The sequence below is a fragment of the Crinia signifera genome, chromosome 5, assembly GCF_055691185.1.
Source record: "Crinia signifera chromosome 5, ASM5569118v1, whole genome shotgun sequence".
Classification (NCBI taxonomy): Eukaryota; Metazoa; Chordata; class Amphibia; order Anura; family Myobatrachidae; genus Crinia; species Crinia signifera.
Window position 1 is genome coordinate 231,977,488 of NC_139221.1, and position 15,297 is coordinate 231,992,784.

The following is a 15,297-nucleotide window of genomic DNA, read 5'->3' on the forward strand; positions in this document are numbered from 1 at the left end:
TTTTAAGTTTTAGTAACACTCACTGTTGTATGCTAGTCTTTAGCAGAAACCACACATGCTAATAGATTGAAAAGATTACTACAGCAAGTATATGTACATTATGTAGTTCCATAGCTACAAGAGAGTGCCAATACTTATTCATGTTTGTACTTTCGGCAGTAGGTTCCCCAGTGGCCTGGACACATACTGTATATCTTACTGGCTGACCTTATTATTTCCTAAAAGTAGGTGCCTTTCATGGGTAGCAGTGGATGCCTCTCCTAAAGGACCCCACCATAACATTGAAGTTTGTGTTAGTCTTCTTTCACAGGCAGTCGACTGGGGTAATATTGACAGATGTTTAGGATTGCATGCTAGGCTGCCGAATTGTTGTCACATCTACTACAAATCACCACATTAAGGGGGATGTGTATCAAAGCTTGGAAAGGGATAATGTTGTGCCCAGAAGGCAAGAGATCAAACATGCCAATATCAATTATATTTCTATCACTTTTATAGACATGCTCAATAACATACAGTAATAACGGTCCAAACATGACTTATATGTCCAATAATGAATAAGGTTAATCTTAGGTATAGCAGGAATGGTCACTCTCTAAGCGACAACACCATATGCCCTGCAGGTGGAGCTGATATAACATGTGCAGAGAGTTACATTTGGGTGTTTTAATGTTTCTGTGCAGGGTAAATACTGGCAGCTTTATTTTTACACTGCTATATACAGTAGATATCAGTTTGAAGTACACACCCCACCCAAATCTAACTCTCTGCACAAGTTACATCAGCCCCACCTACAGTGCATATGGTTTTGTCCATTGGAGAGTGATTGTGCCTTTGAAATTGCGAGTGAACTAGAATAACCCCCAAAGTGTATAGCAACCCACCAGCCAACCCAATATCAACTGAAACTAATGTAATGGGACAAATGTAATGTATGATAATCAGAAAGTGAGAGTTTTCCCATTTTTTAAAGCAACAATCAACTACATGGCAAAATCATCCAGGTTTTTTTTGTGTAAACAACTCTCCCAAAATCTCTCACTTTCTGATCCTAACAATTTGGCCCAATGTCTCATTTATTGTACTAAATCCTTTACACTCTGTTAAGAAATAAGTTTGGCTCCTGTGGAAAGTAAAATTGATGTCAATGGCTACACAGAATTGATCAAGATATTTTGTAATGCATATAACAAAAAAAGCATTTTTACTGGCTTGTATTTATTAATGTTTATATTCCATGTTTCATTATTTTCTATATAATGGACATTGAATCACAATTGGCAATTTAAAATACACTTTAAAAAAATGTTTTATTATATTGGTGTAATTTAAAACAACTATAAGGTATTTGCAGAGATGCATCAGTAAAATGCATTATTTACTAAATAGAAGTAATTATGCTAAAGGTTAGCAGTACCCCCATACAAACGGTGGGAGTGCTATGGGCTGTTATATTTAGTAATAATCATTATTTCCTAGGTACAGGAACCTATAAAATCAATAATGGTGATACTGTGCAAATTTTTCTTAAAATTCTAGAAGGAAGAGTTACAAAAAATATTCATAGTTTGGTACACTTAAATGATTGTTTTCAGAACAAAATAAATGGGTTTTTGAATGATACTACATTATTGTTGGTGAAAATTTAGACAGTTTTTAAAAGTCATTATTATTTATTATTATTGTCTTAGAATTTCACTTCCAATCATTGTAAATCTCCCCAAATAACTGCATTCAAACTAAGAAACGAGATCCGAATTAAAATTTACTTCTGGTCTTTAAATGCTGAAAAATATTTCAGATTAGTAAAGATTTAAGGAGAAGTACATTTAATGACTCAATAACATCATTTTGAAGATCCTTTAAATTGATCTGCAATTCTACCATCTACAAGTGGTGTAATTCTTTTGCTGAAAGACCAAGGTAGAGGACATTGCAATAATCTCATTTAGATTATATGAATGCATGTTCAGGTATGACTTTAGGCAAATCTTCAGAGGGAATTATGGTATAGATTATGTACAGCATGTTTATCAAATAAAAGAATGAGTATTAGATTGTGGCTGATACCTGGGGCGAGAATTAACAGGATTTGATTTTTTTCCCACTCCTTCACATACTCATACACTTTGGTAGACATGCAGTTCACATTGCACAGCCGGACCATATCTGATTTTGCACTGTGCAGTAACATTGTGTGCTTCATAGATGACCTCCAGGGTGAAATGTAATTGGGTGCGATTTTTTTAGACAGCTAAAAAAAATTGCACATGTCATAGGGTGCAAATTTTTAGACAAAGTCAGAAATCACTTTTGATTTCTGCCAATTTTTATTAATGGGAATGTGCAACTTTTTAGTAATGAGAGTGTATGTTTTTTGGTAAAAAAAAACAACAAAAAAAAACATCGGGCGTCTCCAACCCGTGCATAACCATCCCCGGGCTCAAAATACGGGGGGAAAAGAAGAAACCACCACCGGGCTCTTAGACCAGCAATGGGCTCCAACAGCCAGCAGGGTAATGCCTCAGTCAGGGCAAACTTTTATACAAGTTACCCCATTCGCCATATCACCCCTTAACTGGTCAGAGGGCGTGAGAGGAATCCCAGTTTGTAATCCTGAACATCCAAGCCTAAATCCTGTTGGCATCGTGATCATCCAATAGTAAGCTGCTAAACAGCGGGAAAACAACTGTATCATAAGGACCTCCATTTTATCAGGATTAATATATATGTATATATATATATATATATATATATATATATATATATATATATATATATATATAGTATATGTATATGGAATGGGATCATTCGTCAGACTGCATTTAGGTCTACAGTCATTAGGTCGACCCCACTAGGTCGACTGGCAGGAAGGTCGACCTGACTTAAGGTCGACATGGGCCAAGGTCGACATGACTTAAGGTCGAATTTGCATAAAGGTCGACATGAGGAAGGTCGACTGGTCATAAGGTCGACATGGGTTTTTCACTGTTTTTTGATCCGAATGTCGACACAGTCGACATGGACACAGTTGGCAATGAGAATCGGACCCTCGCATCGCTCGCTTCGCTCGCAATGCTTCGGGCACGGTGCCTCGCTGTGCTCGGCACACTATTTTATTCTCCCACCACGCCCTAGTGGATGGTAGGGCATGAAATACCACCTGTCGGCACATGTCGGCTCAAAAAAACAGTGAAAAACCCATGTCGACCTTATGACCAGTCGACCTTCCTCATGTCGACCTTTATGCAAATTCGACCTTAAGTCATGTCGACCTTGGCCCATGTCGACCTTAAGTCAGGTCGACCTTCCTGCCAGTCGACCTAGTGGGGTCGACCTAATGACTGTAGACCTAAGTTCATTCTAATAGATGACCGCATCCCGTGTATATACTGTATGTATATGTGTGTATATATATATATTTTATTACTGTATTACACAGGAGGAATATGCCACCCAAAATGTTTTAATTAAAATGTTAATAAAAAGGAATTTTTTTTCTAAACAAATTTCATACTGAAACATAGAAATTACACAGTAAAAAAATAATTCAAATAATAGTAAGTTTAAACTTTTTTCTTCCATTAAAAAGAGTGTTATAAAATGCTCAGACACCGGATATATTTGGAAGCTCACGGAATAGATTTTCTATTTTAGATTTGTTTAGTCTAATTAAGGTAATATTTGCTTTGGAGAGTAAGAACCTTTTAGCAATATTTGCTTAGTAAAATTGCTAGTCACTCTATCATGGTCTTGTTTACCAATATACCACAAGACTGATGTACAATAGTGTTCAAATCAGTCCATCAAAATGACAATGCAAGCACAGCTTGCTTAACCCTTTGAGTGCCAACATCTATGCCAGTGTCGCTCACATTTATTATATACATTCAAATAAAAAATGTTGTGTAAAAAAAGATTATATTTCCTATATAAAGTAAACATTACAGGTCATTATGATGATTAAATATGTTTGCTTGCCAAATTGTCAAAGGGTTAAAGAGTGAAAGTGATATGTATGATCCGTAGCATGTCAAACCAAGATTTACTTTTTTCTTTACTTATTGAAATGGAAAACAATATAGATTTCTGATCATCAAATAATAGTGCGCAATAACAGTGTTGAAGTACAGTAGTAGTTAATACACCATTTGTAAATTGAAAATCATTAAGATTTGGACAGAACTTCATCCCTTTGGAGGCCCATAACTAGGGAATGTCCTCACAAATTCATATACTGTAGTTGTGTGGATCTTAAAGGAATGACTGTAGGTCTTGGTCCACAATGTATCTCCATTGTGGTATAAGTGTGGAGGAGCAGCATGAGGTGGTGGTGTGTGTGTTTGTGTATGTGTGAGGGGGGGGGGGACATGCATGCTCATGGTCCCACTCACATAAAGATCAATGACAGGGGCTGGCGGCTGCAGGTCAGTGCTGAAGTAAAGATAAGCTTTATAGGGGCAACCTTCCATACTATCTGCAATAATTTTACTTATACATTTTGTATTATTTTACATTTAATCAAAGTGAGAATCCAAATTTATTTTAGTGTCTGTAGTTGTTGTGATTTGGTAACACAGATTATGGTGTAACGGAAAGAGAAATCCTGTTTACTTTTTTTGCACACAATAAATGAGACCTCAAAATGGAAATTAATTTATCTTTTAAAAAGGCAATTATCGCAAATCCTTAAAAGTCCATATAAAATGTATTTTTAAAAAACCCATACAATACTTCCCGGGTCCTGAAATTCTGTATCGTCTGTTTTTTGAGCATATCTCTGCAAATACTTTATTGTTCAGTGGTTCCAAATAAGCAATCACATCTATAATTCTAGCTGCATTGTGGCTTCCATACTGTTTTAGTTGTTTTACATTCAGAAGTTATCTCCTTGTTACTTTAAAAGGCTCTGCAAATACTGCAGTGAATTCTGTTTATTTGAAAAGTGAAACAGATCTTTAAATGAAACTGATCAGATATACAGCTTTAATTATGTTCCTGCAATTGCCGGTTTTACCTTTACCGAGTTCATATATATTTTGCTTCTAAACCCTGGGATTATAAGTAAAATTTATGAATTGCAATAATTGATATTAAACCCAAACTTTTAACTTCTGGAACAAACTTAGCAAAAGGGTCCTGTACACGCTATGACAATAATTACTGTATGTTAACAATGTCAAAGATCAGATCATTGTATTTATAGCTACTGTATAAAGTAATACGTATTATATTTGGGCTATGATACTTACTACAATACACTAGTCTGGATTATGAATTTAAATCATAACCAAGAGGATTAAAGAACCACAATCTGATGCCATAATTGTCAGTCTCTAATAGGTGCAGTATGGCTTGTGTGGGTTGTTTATTATGTGATAGGGCACAAATGTCAGTCTGTTCCTCTATCGTGGGGCTTTCTGTTTTACAGTGGATGCTAAATTTAAACTTTTGTTTTATTTGATGAAGCTTTCAATAAAAAAAAACAAATTGTTACATGTTATGACTATTTAATTGAAAGAAGATTGTACGTTAGTGATTTTTTTTTGTGTGTGTGTGTGTGGACATAATTCCCAGAGTTATACCGCTTTCACACTGCCAACACGTTTCAAAAACTGGTATTTTTAAACTGTATTTAAAATGGGTCTGAGCCTTCACATTGCAGTAGATTACCATTTTAAATACAGTTAAAGTACCATTCACATCAGTCAACCCGTTTAATCCCCTGAACACGTTTCAAGGCAGAATGCAGGGGACAGCCTATCACAGGTCTGTAATCTGTTGTTTTTACGAAATACCGTTTCAGAGCCATTTTCACTGCATAAAAATCGGCTCTTAAACGTGTGGGACTCTGCTTTTTAAATGTTTTGAAATACCAGTTATCTTTAACCGGTAAATGAACTCTGGCACTTTCCCACTGCAGCCTTAAATGTTTTGAAATGTGAAAAAAACGGCAATATACCGTTTAACAAGTGCAGTGTGAAAGGAGTATTAACACCCCCAGGATATGCACTCGTGAAAATTAAGTGCAAAATGTGCCTAAACCATTAACTCAAGTGAATAAAATTGTGCATGATAATAAATGATAATTTGAAAAATATACTCTATAGATTTTAAAACAAATGTACATATCTCCATTGTTTCCCTGTTACTGCTGGCAGCTTTCAAACATACCCTATGGGAGATGATTTAATCCATATGCTATCATCCAATAATTGGCCATATTATGACATTAATGAATAGGAATATTAATTATTAATTACCAGGGGCCCACCTTGTCCCTATAAGAAACAACTGAGGTTTAAAGTCTCATTCAAACCATACGGGGTCACAGTGTTCAGTTTATTGATCCACCGACTTTCAATCTGGAGGAGCCCAAAACATGTTCCCATCAACTACTCTTAATCAGGGGCGGATTGGCCCACTGGGAAACTGGGCCATTTCCCGGTAGGCCGGTCCAGATTTTCCCCTGGCTGGGCCATCGACCGTGCTACCAGGGCCGGTGCTGGTGTCATCGTATGTGGGGAACATATGCGGCCGCTGGTCACTGTTGGACCCACGAGCGGACTTAAGCATGGAGGTTTGGCGGATGGAAGCGGCTGCAGCGTGGAACCTGAAGCCTGGTCAGTAGCGTCGTCCCCCGGTTAGTAACGTTTCCACCCCTGTCCCCCTGGGCTGCTTCAAGATTGTTCCCGGGCTGGATTTCATTACCAATCCACCCCTGCTCTTAATCCAGATACCCAAAATTATTTTTTCTTTAACAAATCTTTAACAAATCTTATATTTTACTTGACATACCAAAATGTGTCTAGTCCCTGTTCAATTCATGATTGCAGCCCAGTGTCTCTAGTACACCCTGAGTGATGTTTGCTGAGTCTGTGAAGTGAATAAGAGGCAACATTTATAGGAAAACATGTTACACTACACCAATGATAGAGGCTTAGTCATGTCTGACGCATCACGTTATAAAACATATAAATGCTAGGTGTAACAAGACACATCTGTTATCTCTACTTGTCTTAAAATGCCCAAATCCCTGATTCAAATGCTGTGCCTCAAACTCTGTTCACACTCACACTTATATGATTAATATTGGACATACTGTACACATTTTTATGAACAAGGATATGTGGTACCCCGGTCTTTGAATAAATGTGAACATTACAGAACCTTCCTGAACTTTCTCATGGTTTTATACTTTCCCTAAAGTCTCTGGTGCAGAATCACTGTGCAGCTCTCTGTAAACCTACCCAACTATTCACCAAAAAGTTTTATTAAATTAAGTCTCTCAGGGCTAGATGCACTAAGTTTCAAAAATGAAAAAATGGAGAGTGATAAACAAACAACCAATTAGCTTCTGCCTGACATTTTTAAAACACAGTCTGTGACATGGCAGATAGGAGCTGATTGGCTGGTTGTTTATCACTCTCTATTTTATCACTTTTGAAGCTTAGTGCATCTGGCCCCCAGTTGCTATATTTTTGTGACCCTAATTTAAACCATATACAGTACATTGACATGTTTATGTATTCTTAACAGAACACTGTACTGAGGTTTATTGTACTTCACTTTGGTATGGCATACACAACAAGCTAGTTTTATTATGTATCTCTTGCAGGCTCCTGTAAGTTTTCCTAAATTGCAGTATGTTTTACCGGGTAAAATGTTCAAGTTAGGTACAGACCGAATGCTTCTGCTCCTCTGGTAAATCAGTAGCACTTGCTGTTTTCTACACTCCCCCTTCTGGATCCATCATAGATGAAGTATCTAAATACAATCCACTCTCCTCAGCACCATTGCTGTATGACACATTCTGCTGGTGCCTACAATCACCCTTTAATCACTTGAAGAGGGAATATTGAGGACTTCTGTCCAGAGTAACACCTGAACTACACGCTGCCTCAGTAATACTCCCAATAGATCCTGTTGTAGCAACAACCACTTGTGCCTGGCTTCTCTGTCACTCAAGCCAATCTTTCAAGTATTTTTGGTGGCTCATTGGTCGCCTTACTCTTTAGTTGGCTCCAGCTCTCATAACAATGGTTAGTAATTCCACCCCAGACAGTGAAGGTTGCCAGGTCTTCTATTAATCATTCACACTGAGTTGAAAACCTGGGTTATTGCCAGGTGAAGCAAGAGGAACTTGGGTCCTGGGTCAGTGTGAATGGCTTGACCAGGTCATGAACTCCAGGTCTGTACCAAATCCTTCTCTGGTCCATGAACCGAGTTGCAACCAGTTCTAAGACTAGGTCTACCCATGGTGTAGCACTGTGAAATGTATACACTGGTTATATATGAACTAGATCATGCCTAAAAGACTGCTGACAGGAGTGCTTATAGACTACTTTTCCAAGCATCCTGTGGGAACAGCGATGACCCAGGACCAACCAGCTGTGTGAAAGGGGTAAATATATCAGCATCCTGGATCAGACATGAGTCAGAGTTGGGACTTCACTGTTATACCCCTTTCTCTGTGAAAGGGGTATTGCCTCCTTCACTAAAGAATGATGTCAATTTACTTAATTATACCCTTTCAAGGCACGTTTCAAGTCTAAACAACAAGAAACATACCGTCACAAAGAATGTCTATAATGTATTATATAAAACAAATAGTATTATCATTGTCTAATATTAAACACCTGTTGGTCAGCTCATATTAATAAATAGGCACATGTTTTAAATTATTGTGTTGTTTTTCTTCACTATCTGTACATTCAATATAGCATCATCTTCAGCAGAGGAAGACAACCCTTGACACTGGTACCACAAGATGGCACTCGAGGATGTGTTCAAGGGCACCTGCAGGGTCAGTCCCTCTCCTACTTGGTGTGCTGCGCTGTTCCGTCCCTTCTACTCTATCTTTTCTCACAGAGGAGACAATTTACAAGTGCTAGACAACTCCAACATGAAGATCTGTTCACCCAATGGATCTAATGAGTGAATCCTGTCATTAGTAGTTTTCACAGTCAAATGACAGTGCACAATTCGGAAACATGTATGTATGTGTGTGCCAGTGGTGCTTCCAGCACTGGCGCGACCTGCATACTCTAGACCCCCGCCGGGGCACTCCCTGCCACCGCCGATCATCACTTGCCACCGCCATCAATCCTCACTCCCCTCTGCTCCCACGGAGGTTCAGGGCCTCTCAGGAGCACTTAGGTGTTTGTATGTTCGAACATGTGAACGCACTGCTGCTGGTGTTTCTTCTGACTGCAGTGCCACTACCTGCAGAAGGTAGCGGCTGCAGCTTGAGTGGTGGGTTTTCCTGGGACATATTGGAACTTATTGCACTATTCCCCCCCCCCTTTTTTTCTGTTTTATATGCCATCATATTCAAAGGCCTGATATAGACAAAGACGAGCATCACAAGGAAAGTATATTTCCTATATTGTTTTTGCATTCTGGATAAAATAAAATTCACCTTGTTAGCTGCATTAAAAAAATAGTGCAATTTCCCCTGTTATTCTCAGCTACAGGGGAAGGGTTTAGCCAGGGTCATAATAACTAGACTCTTGTTGGCCTCATAGCAAAATCTTTGAAAGGGCCCCCCAACAATCCTCCAGAATGAGGGGAGGGGGTGTTGGGATTAGAAGAAAAGAGAGGGATGACAGAATAGAAGGCAGGATGTATAAATAGGGTGGCACAGTGCAAATCAAATGGGGGTCTTTAAGCAGATGGGACCACTGCACTGGATGGGGGAGGGGGTAATATACTTGCAGTACACTGGCCTGGATGGGAAGAGGGGCAGTAAAATGGGGATGGCAAAGCCAATCACTAGCCTGGAAAGGAGGGGACACTGTGTGGGGGCACTGTAACTGTGTGTGGCTGTGGGTTAGAGCAGTGGGATGGGGTCATTTGTCCAATTGGGAAAAGAAGGGGGGGGGGCATGGTGGCAGGGGGGGGGCACTGGGGGGGGGGGCACTGTGCTAAATAAAGGGGATTGTTAGTTAGATAATGGGACACTGGGTTGGGGTGACGGGGCATGGCAGTACTAACCTGGCCAATGCACATTACAGTTCTGACTGCTGATGTTTGGAGACTGGTGTGTCCACAGTCACTAATTTTCAACCAACAGAGAGTAGGGAAGAAAACCAGCGCAAAGATTTCACAGAGACTTGCTTGTGAGCAGGATAATCGGGACACAGGTGCTGTGCTTTGAGTGGGCTTAATGAACCACACTTACTTTCTGCTCCCGACCCGCGTTCACATAGCAGTTTCTTTAAACACCATAAGCGATAGGTATCACAGGTTTCTTAATATAAAAGGCAAATGGAACTTACATCAGAATTCTGTCACGAGTGCACGTAACAGTTTCTTTAGGATCCACTGCACGGACTCCAAGATCACCGCAAAAAGATTTATTTGACAAGCAGGGTTTACACACACGATTAAAACCAACAGGTATCACCGCAGTCTTCCAGCCAGCATAGATGTTGCACAGTCCCCCCGGCGCTGCAGACGCTTGAAGAGGATGCTTGCTTCCAGACCACGGATCTGTACCTGAACATACACTCCTGACGGCGGGTGGCGTCAGGGTATCACGTCAACGCGTTTCGGATTAACTCCTTCCTCAAGACGTGCTGCTCGTTAACCACGGTTCCTTATTTATTACAGGGAACCGGTATCACCTGATCTTCAGTCCTCCAATCCGCTTATACCTATATCCCGGCTCAATACCTTTCATTACATACTAATGGCAACTATTGCAAAGCCATGTATAGCGCATACACACTATCCAATCTAATTTAAAAACATTTCATAAGTACATATAAATAAATATGAAAGTACAAAATACACATATAAATCAATATAATCGTACAAAAAATCTCCAATAATAAAAGATATTTCTTAATAAAAAATCTTTACAAAAATACAAAAATACAGATATCATTATAAAAAACTGGATAAAATAATGCATCATATAATAAATAAATAGCTTAAAATTTAGAGCCGGGATAAGGGAGCATAAATGACAAACAAACAAGAATAAAAACAGTTAGTATAACATTAAAATAATTATGCCCTGCAATAAAATGATTAAATGAACCATTTGTATTCGAAGTCTACATTCAGACCTCTAGGGGTCAGGGTCTTTAACTCAAAAATAGTCTTCATCTCAAGTTTAGCCAAATCTTGTTCTGTATTTTTAGTGCGCCACTTTTTATTGCACACTTTAATCCCACAAAAATTCTTTATATGGTTTACATCACAAGCATGGCTATTCTTGAAATGGAGGGATACATTATGCAATTCATTTCCCTTCTTTATATTGCGGGTGTGTTCTCCTAAACGTTCCTTGAGCATCCGCCCTGTCCTCCCAACATATTGGGAGCCGCAAGAACACTCCAACAGATATATAACATTTTTGCTCCCGCAAGTAATGAAGTCTTTTATTTCATATTCAATATTTGTAACATTAGACTTATACTTAGTGATTTTTTTCTCTGTATTTATAATCTTACAAATGGTACATTGTCCACATCTATAAAAACCCTTAGATGTGATTCTGCTTGGTCTCGTGTCTTTAGGTAGTGAACTTTTAACCAGCATACTGCGCAAATTGTCTGCTCTCCTGTACACAAATCTGGGACACGTGCCCAGGAAAGGTTGTAATTCAGGATCTTTAATAAGGACATACCAATGCTTCCTTATAATGTGTTCTATAGTTTTATGATGGGAAGTATATTTGGTGATAAAGCTAATCTCGTTGGCACCATTTTTAGGATTTTTATCCTTCCCTTCCAGTAAAGTATTTCTGGGTATTACTGCACACATCTCCAACGATTTCTCCACCATGGTAGGGTCATATCCCTTTTCCAGGAAATTATTTTTCATTAGTTGCGCTTGTTCATTATAAATAGTCACATCTGTGCAGTTTCTCCGCAATCTTTGAAATTGTCCCTTGGGAATACTGCGGGTCCAATTTCTGTGGTGATTGCTTTCACAACTTACATAAGAATTACAGTCTGTTGGCTTGATAAAGTTTTTGGTTTTGATCTGATCATTTTCCACATATATCGTGAGATCCAGAAAGTTAATCTCTTTCTCACTTATGGTAAATGATAATTCTATGTTATATACATTTTTATTCAAATGCGAACAAAAATCCTGTAATAATTCTGGACCCCCACTCCACACAAATAAAATATCATCTATGTAGCGGGTCCAGAGTACCAAGCTGGCAATCCAGGGATGTCCTGCCCATACCTGTTCGTCCTCCCACATGGACATGAACAGGTTGGCATACCCCGGTGCCAACTTGGCACCCATCGCTGAACCCGCTACTTGAAGATAGAACTCCCCTTCGTACCAAAAATAATTATTGGTTAGCACCAGCTCCAAGCCTTCAATAATTAAATTTTTATGTTTACCAGTGATAGTGTGTTTTTCCAAATGGTAGTCCACTGCCTTAATACCATCACTGTGCTGTATTATGGTATAAAGCGATTTTACATCTGCAGTGACTAAGGTATAGTTGGATTCCCATTTAATGTTATTGATATTATTGATCACCGATATCGTATCTTTGGCATATGATCGAGTAACTTTCACCATCGATTGTAATTTATTATCCACATAGCTTGACAAATTCGCTGTAGCGGAACCGATACTTGCCACTATCGGTCTCCCTGGTGGATTGCTAGTGGATTTATGTATTTTCGGGAGTAAGTAAATCACTGGAATCGAGGGGTTATCAACTTTTAAAAATTCGGCCTCTTTCTCTGTTATGGCGTCAAGGGACAAATACAGATGTATAAATGTATCTATTTTTTTCTGTATTTTTATAGTAGGATCCGCAGCCAGTTTTTTATATGTGTTTAAATCTCTGAGCTGCCTCATTACCTCTGTATGATAGTCATCCCTATCCAGGATGACTATCCCTCCGCCTTTATCGGCCGGTTTTATTACTATTTGGCTGTTGTTTTTTAGGGAGTCTATCGCTTTCTTTTGTGCTTTAGTAATATTGGGATCACGAATCTTATTAAATGAGGATTTTTCCAGATCATCTTTGACCAAATTCTCAAAAACGTCTATGAAGCTGCCTTTTTTAAAACGTGGATAAAAAGTGGACTTTTTTCTGAACACTTTAACCTGTTCTTCTACCTGATTTTGACTATTTGCATCTTCGGTATCTGTAAAGAATTTTTTCAAAGTCAACTTACGGATAAATTTCTGCAGGTCTGTGTCCACAGTCACTGCTGACTCTCCTGCCCTTCATGGTGGGGTGGTGCAGCTCCAGGGAGAGAAGAAACTTATTGTGGCTCTGCCAGACCCAAGCAGCCAGTAGTTTACAGAGAGGCTGCTTGAGGAGACGGGTCCATTCACATGTGGAGGTCTCCGGCTTGTGATCAGCATGTGGGTGGTGGGCGTCAGTGCAGAGTGGGGATGCAGGAGTGGGACGCAGGTATCTCCAGCCTGGCAGCACCGGGCAGTGGGCAGACTCCAGTGCAGTTTACAGCAGTGCAGGGGATGGGCGGTCTTCAGTTTAGCATATGGCTGTCAGCAGCTCCAGGGGTGGGCGGACTCCAGGTCATTATAAGGGGGGGGGGCACAGGTTAAAAAAAAACTTCAAGAGGGTGCAGAGAATTGTCTGCTGAGTTAAACATAAATCATGAAGTTCAACACAATTCCCTAGAATATTTTGGGGGTGTATTCAATGCTCTGATGGCAAGCTATCCATCAGCTATTCAACTGCCTCCCCTTCACTCGCCATTTCCACCTCGCTGGTTCATTTTTCAACTAGGTGGAAATGGCGAGTGTGCCCATTAAAACGGCGGGGCTTGCCACAAAATGTGGCGAATGTCCACGTTTAAGGGGATCCTCACCATCCTCTGATGGCGAGGATTTCTTTCAAAAATTGAATATGGCGAGGGGGTTTGGACAGCATGGATGGCTTTTCCTTGCCATAAATAAGCCATCCTCGCTGTACAAGCCCCCCTGGTACTGCTCGTCGCCACATTAAATACACCCCATAGTGTGTATCAACTGTGATTTTAAATATTAAATATTAAAGGTGCCCACATATGGATATATTTCGTATCCAATCCGATATCTATCCAATTTCCTTTGAAACCCAGAACACCCCTGAACAGAGCCTGCCCTAGCCTAAATGACACCCTAGGCAAGATTTTGACTGGTGCCCCCTAGCACCGCCACTAGTTCCGCCTCTGACTCTGCTCTCCTTTCCCAGCACCATCAACCCTCATCATAGCAGTCATCATTTTGGTGCTCCTACCCGCAATATTTTAAATAGAAACAGTGCACACATTCGGTGCGCAGCCCAAACAGGGGTGTGTTCTTGCTGGGAAGGGGCATGGCCACCCAATAGTACCTCCAATTCAAATTATGCCACACAGTAGTGCCCCTTTATTCACATCATGTGATGGTGTCCTTTATTCACGTTACATCACACGGTAGTACCACTTTACCTTATGTACATTACTTCTCACATTATTCACATTATACCCTTAGAAAAAAATCCTGAGAAAATATTGTATTTTAAGCACCTCCATGACCACACTGAAACCCAGCACAAAGCAGTGTGTGCTGGGCAGAGGAGAAGAGCTGCAGCTGCTGCTGTCACTTAAGGGGAGGGGGCCTGGGGCCCCCACTGGGCCCTTCCATCAGACTTTGGCCTGGGTAATTTGTACCCCCTACCCCTTTCTCTCGGCACCCCTGATAATACCACACAGTAATGCCCCTTACACGACACATTATTAATGTCCTTATAACCATAATGCCCCTTACACATTATGCCAACATTTATTAATGCCCTTCATACACATAATGACACACATAATGCCCCATACACATATGTTGCACATTATTAATGCCCTTATACACATGACACACATAATGCCCATTACACATATGTTGCACATTATTTATGCCCTCATACACATGACACACATAATGCCTGTTAAACATACAGTATGTCACACATTATTAATGCATTTATACATGACACACATAATGCCCCTTACACATATGTTGCACATTACTAATGCCCTTATACGCATGACACACATAATGGCCATTACACATATGTTGAACATTATTAATAACCTTATACACATGACACACATAATGCCCCTTACACATATGTTGCACATTACTAATGCCCTTATACGCATGACACACATAATGCCCATTACACATATGTTGAACATTATTAATAACCTTATACACATGACACACATAATGCTCCTTACACATATGCCGAACACTATTGCACAACCATCCCACTCACAGACAGCACTCGCACAGCCGCTAACACTGTGACCTCTGACTCTGCTT